Here is a 6,834-nt window from a genome sequence, read left to right as displayed (position 1 = left end):
ACTGATACTTCTCCGGCTCAGCTATTGGTCAGCTCCACATTGGGCCCTACCTGATGATAACTGTCAATGAGGGACCACTGGGAAAGTGATTCAGTCAAGAGACAGTGGTGCAGTCGTCATCTGACTCTTGCCTTTGGGCACCTTAATTTTTTTTTTTTTTTTTAATCTGGAGTGTATTTCTGGTAGATGGGGCAAGTTGAATTTCCCTACTCAATATGAGAGTTGAAGTGTCCCCAGAAATATTCATGGACGAGACATATATGACTTTCTTGGCCCTGATGTGTAATTATATGGAGACGGTGTATAGACCTTGGGGCAACAGATAGAGGATTCACCAAGGCTTGGGGCTTCTAAAGCTCATTGGAGTAGCAAAAACTTTCAAACTGTTCTTAATTACCTTTTTCCATGTTAAGTACTTGCTCTTAAGTTCCTTAAGCTCCTCAAAAACCCCCACTAAGAAGAGGGTTGTCGAAAGAGGAAATGACTAGACGACTCTGAGGAACAGATTTGGAGTGAAAAGTGTTTAGTAGAGGTTCATACAGGGATGGAGGGGGCAGGAGTGTTGAATGGGGGACATATAGGTCAAACAATAAAGGGCAATGAAAGAAAGTCAGAGTGTCATGAGAAGAAACACCATGCCCCTGAAACACCACTCCCCAGAATCAGACACACAGAGGTGTCAGGGGTGAGAAAGTTGTATCATGGCCTCCCTCATCACCTATTAACCCATGTTGATGGGCACAGTGGTACATTCTGATATCTAAGACCACAAAGCCACCATTGGCTGGGGGAGTGCCTAGCTGATCAATGAGATTGAATGGTGTGGCTCCTCATTGTTCTGTGAAGGTATATATACGGAGGTCAGAGGCAGAGATTCTGGGTTACGCCATTTCCTGCTATCATGATAAGGTAACCAGGAAGCCACGGCATCCAAGAAGAGTTACAATGCGGTGTGCTTCAAGGATGAAAGGACGAAAGAAGTCTTTTTGTACACAGAGATACAGGGGCAGTGTGAAGGTAAGATGATTCCATCTATGCTCCCCGCGTTCTCCATTGACTTTGCCGCCCAAGACCTCTACAGTGCCCTTTCCTGCCACAAAAGCCCTCATCAGCCCCAATCCCTTTTCATGAAATATCCCTTCCAACTCAGATGTGATACCCTTTTCCCAAAACTAATAACCTTCTCTTGTCTTTCAAGGCACTGAATATGACCATGAGGGTCAGAAGATGTATAAAAGGAACCTTGAGAAAGATAATCTTCTTATATGCCACTCAGTCAAAGAAGGTGAAGAAAACAGGAAATCCAACCTATTTTTTCTGTTCCTGTGCACCTAAGAAATTGAATCAAAGCCTAAAAGGGTGCCAAAACATGAGGCAGAGTCAAAGAAAGAGGCAGAATCAAAAGAGAAGGTAAGCTCAGCCACCCCAGAATGAGAGACCATGGAGAAGTACAACCTGGGCAGCCAGGAACTGAATAGAAAAGGACAGACAGTTTAGAATTGTGTCTCCAGAGGTCTGCTTTCTTAGAAATGGCCAACCAGGAAAAGACTGACACTCACACTAACATAGTAAACTAATGGCTGCAATTAAAGTACACATCAAATGGTGAAAAGATGATATTTGTGTGTGTGTGAATTTTTTGATGGGAAGGGAGGGAAGGAAGCAAAGGGATGGGAACCTGAGTGGGGAGAGATGTGGGGTCCCAAGAGCTGAGGGAACAGAACCACAGGTCCTCAATTAGCCAGAGAATAGAGGTCTCGACTGGGTCAGGAGTCTGCACTGAAGGTGAATAACCCTGCTTAACAGTAGATCTCAGCGGCAAGGAGTAGTGATGCGGTGTTACTGCCATTGTTTAAGGTGTGAAGGCACACTAGGGTCTAGATTACCAGAACCCAGATGGGAAGAGGGCTTCACTTGAGGATGGTGAATGTCATACTTCCCCTGAGAGAGGCAGGCAAAAATCAACTCCTGGCCACTTATGTCATAACGGGCTTTGTTGCATCACTCACTTATGCTGTCAGCTAAAGGTGCTCAGGAGGCACATAATGCTGATACAACTAAAACCCACAATTAGCACTGCCAAAGATGAAAATAATGTTTGGGGGTATCAGACCGATTATCGTTTAGGCCACTGTTATCCTAAGAAATTTGTGGGCACAGTGTGTTCGCAAGGGCAGGGCAGTGGAGGTGGCCCAATCCTGGTGCAGATGACTAACAGGATTACGGTACACAGATAATGATTTTGGGTGAGGGGCACCATGCAGTTTGTGGGATCTTAGTTCCCTGACCAGGGATTGAACCAGTTCTCCTTCTAATGAAAGCATGAAGTCCTAACCACTGGACAGCTAGAGCAGTCAGGATGGAGACGTTTGATAAAAGTATTAATATAAGACTGTGTAAAAGCTGGTCTTATATTTATCACCATACTCTACTATTTCAAAATAACTACAGTCATAAAACATTCCTCCCCAATAAACTCTTTTGTTAGTCCAAGTTCTACAATTTTCGTGGTTTAAAAAGAAGAGTATCGAATATTTAATTTGGTGTTAACTTTAGTTTTGAAGTGTTTGAAGAGTTTCAAGGAGTAGTCAATCAAATATGGAGATATATAAGGCAGAGTCTCTACAAGCAGAATCCCGAGTGTTTTCAGAAAGCATTTTAGAAACAATTAAAACAGAGTTTCACCATCAGCATCAAAAGAGTTGAGTTCAGATTTTAAATCAATGCTACGGTATTTTTATCTGGACTGCAGCACCCTAGTCAAACATTTCTGGCACCTTAACTCCTGAGAGACACAGTGGATGATTCAAAGTCAGTCACTGAATGTGATTTAAAATAATTACGAGTGAAGGAGACACTGGGTTTGTTGTTCTTTCAAAGCAAGTGAGAGAACCATCAACCCTGCCTGTGAAAATTAGTCACGTAAGCAGCTACCAGGATGATATGGACAGAGAGCCCTGATACGTGGGTCTGTGATTCCAGATTTGTATATATTATCACCATTTAACACTATCTCACCTAAAGCCCTTTTTTGAAGTATGTATCTTATCAGAAATGCATGCCAGAGAGGGAAACGGATTAGAAATCAACAGGGTGGTGATATAAAATATTATCAGAAGTTGGATTATCTAAGACTGTAAGGGAGAGAATCACTCTCTTCTGCCAAGTATGTCCAAGAATCTGTTTGAAAATATAGTAAAACCCGTAAACTAGAGAGTGGATCTGAAGTCAAAGGCACTTAAACGAGAAGCTTATTTTAACAGTAGTCAAGAGGAGCTCTATGTTTTTGTATTAAGAAAACCCTTTTGCATGTCACCAAATGCAAAAGCCAAAGTAGTGCCCATGGACTCATGATGAGTGCACAATAATGCTGGCCCAGTGGCTTCTCTTGATTGGCAGAGGTCAAGAGCATGTCTATGTGCCTAGGGTCAGAATGCATCTGCCCAGGATCACATCCAGGTATCAGCGGGCATCAAGTGGGAGTCCCCAAACTTTACATGCTCCTGGCCAAGTCCCTCACTCCAGTGCCTTTCCTACAGGCTTGTCACTCATTACTGCCTTGAAATGATCATGATTAAGTTTCACCTTGCCATCTCTTCAATTAACTGCCGTGGGCAACTAGAAATCTGAATGCAAAAGAGTGAAATAGGACCCTTACCTTATACCACATGAAAATCTAAACTGAGAGTTGATTAACAAGTTAAATGGAAGATCTGAAACTAAAAATCAACCAGAAGAAAACATCCTGGCGAAGTTGTAAACATTGGTCTTAGAAGTGATTTTATGTATGTGAAACCTAAAGCATAGGCAACAAAAGCAACAATAAAAAAGTAGGACAACTTCAAACGATTAAACTGCCTCCTCCAAAGAACATCAAAAACCCATTTACGTAGAAGCCAAGCTGATGGTTACCAAATGGAAAGTCGGGCGGTGGGATGAATTGGGAGTTGGGGATTAACATATATATAGACACCACTATATATAAAATAGATAACCAACAAGGACCTACTACAAAACCACAGGAAACTCTGCTAGAAATTCTGTAACAACATAAGTGGAAAAAGAATTTGTAAAACAATAGATATATGTATGTGTGCCTGTGCAAGTTCAGTTGATTCATATGTGCCTTACTCTTTGTGGCCCTAAGGACTGTGGCCTGCTAGGCTCCTCTGTCAATGAGATCCTCCAGGCAAGAACACTGGAGAGGCTTGTCATGTCCCTCTGAGCATATTTTCCCATCCCAGGAATTGAACCCAAATCTCCTTCAATGCAGAGTGATTGTTTAACAACTAAGCCAAGTGGGAAGCCAAAATACATGTATATGTAAAGCTGAATCACTTTTCTGGACACCTGAAACACAACATGATAAGTCAAATATACTCGAATGGAAAAAAAAAAAAAAAAAGAATCCATCATCATATAGAACAATTATCTAAAAAAACTAATTGCAAAATTCAGAAAGATTCCCAAACTTACTCTCAAAGAGAGATCCACAGGGAAGAGGGTATGAAGGGAAAAGGATGATTCAAGTCCTTATGTGTGCCCATGGGAGAGGGCTCCTAATATAAGGGAGATTACACGGTTGGTGATATGCCATGGGTGTGATTGGTTCAAGCCATATATTGGACACACAAGTCCTGGGGTCTGACACAGGGAACAGAAACACCCTTAGATGGTTGCAGGGCTATGTGGACTAACAGGAGGTCTTTGGGAAGCCTGGACTCCGCCCTCCAGGAGAATGTGATCAGGTGCTTGCACCCAAGCCAGAGTGAAGATGACAGATTGAGACTGCATTTGTGGATGCCAGTTTTCCCAACAACTGCCCTCCCTTGCACACGCCCTGCTTACTCTGTGTGGCCGATCTGCACTGGAGCAAGGGCTGCCACGACCAGGCAGACAGCTGGGATGTGGGAAATGGAGGTGCATCTGGCCCAGGGTGGCTTGTGGATGGAAGAGCTGGGGTCATGCTCATGGAGGGCACTTACATAGGCAGCATATCAGGAGAAGTCCTGATCTCTGATGGAGGACAGCCTGCCACAGCAGAAGACCCAGTTTGTGCCCAGAGCCCATGAGGGCCTCACCTGCGCAATAGCACTGCTCTTCAACAGGGCAGGCACAGCATAAGCTGGGGGAAGTGATCAGCTGTGAGGGACCAAGAGGTCTCAGATCAGAAGTTATGTTTAAGCAGGGCAGGAGATGCTACTGCTTTTGATGGCACAGATGGCACGTTGGAGGTAGCCTGGATCTCTGTAAGTAGCCAGCCTAGAGATTTGCTCCTTTTGTTATTTTTCTAACCAGAACATGCTCCTCTTGTCCCTCTGTGGCAAGGGTTGAAGTGCTGGGAGAGGGAAGCGTACATCCTTGAGGGAACACAGCCAGATCTGGCCTGACATTCAGGGCTTCTGCTCCGGAAACTGGGGATCCCACCCTGCCCCCAAATAGGACAGTGAAAGACACTGAGGAAAAGGAAGTCTCTGCCTCACATCTGGCTTCAGACGTGGTACCACTGAACTTCCCAGCCATAGGTGCTGGCACACCCTAAGGAAAGATGTGACTTGTGGTCCATCAAATCCAGCCCCACCCCCACCCCCAACCCGTGCTGACTATGGTACAGACTGTACAGTGATGCTCCCCCACAAGATGAACCCTTCAAGACCATAATAGATAATTGATGCACTTAAATTCAGAGAGGCAGATACTATGGGAAGACATAAGGACTGGTCTCTACTGAAAAACTGAGAGGAAGTCAGTTCAGTTTGTGAGTCGTGTCTGATTCTTTGTGACACCATGAATCACAGCACACCAGGTCTCCCTATTCATCACCAACTCGAGGAGTCCACACAAGCCCATGTCCATTGAGTTGGTGATGCCATCTAACCATCTCTTCCTCTGTTGTCCCCTTCTCCTCCTGCCCTCAATATTTCCCAGCATCAGGGTCTTTACCAATGAGTCAACTCTTCGCATTAGGTGGCCAAAATATTGGAGTTTCAGTTTCAACATCACTCTTTCCAATGAACACTCAGGACTGATATCCTTTAGGATGGATTGGTCGGATCTCCTTGCAGTCCAAGGGACTCTCAAGAGTCTTCCCCAACACCACAGTTCAAAAGGATCAATTTTTTGGCGCTCAACTTTTTTATAGTCCAACTCTCAATCCATACCTGACCACTGGAAATACCATAGCCTTTACTAGACAGACCTTTGTTGCCAAAGTCATGTCTCTGGGTTTTATTTTTTATTTTTAATATAAATTTATTTAATTTAATGGAAGGTTAATTACTTTACATATGGTATTAGATTTGCCATACCTCAACTTGAACCAGCCACAGTTGTACATGTGTTCCCCATCCTGTACCCGCCTCCCACCTCCCTCCCCGTACCATCCCTCTGGGTCATCCCAGTGCACCAGCCCCAAGCATCCTGTATCATGCATCAAAACTGGACTGGCGATTCTTTTCATATATGATATTGTACATGTTTCAATGCCATTCTCCCAAATCACCCCACCCTCTCCCACAGAGTCTCTGCTTTTTAATATGCTGTCTAGGCTAGTCATAACAATACTTCCACAGAGTAAGCTATCTTTAATTTCATGGCTGCAGTCACCATCTGCAGAGGTTTTGGAGCCCAGAAAAATAAACTCAGCCACTGTTTCCACTGTTGCCACATCTACTTCCCATGAAGTGATGGGACCAGAATACATGATCGTTGCATTCTGAAGTTGAGCCTTAAGCCAACTTTTTCACTCTCTTCTTTCACTTTCATCACGAGGCTCTTTAGTTCTTCTTCACTTTCTGCCATAACGGTGGTGTCATCTGCATATCTGAGCTTATT

Source organism: Bubalus kerabau, chromosome X (assembly GCF_029407905.1).
Source record: "Bubalus kerabau isolate K-KA32 ecotype Philippines breed swamp buffalo chromosome X, PCC_UOA_SB_1v2, whole genome shotgun sequence".
NCBI classification, from domain to species: domain Eukaryota; kingdom Metazoa; phylum Chordata; class Mammalia; order Artiodactyla; family Bovidae; genus Bubalus; species Bubalus kerabau.
The sequence above is the reverse complement of the archived record's forward strand: the minus strand, read 5'-3'. Positions refer to the sequence as shown.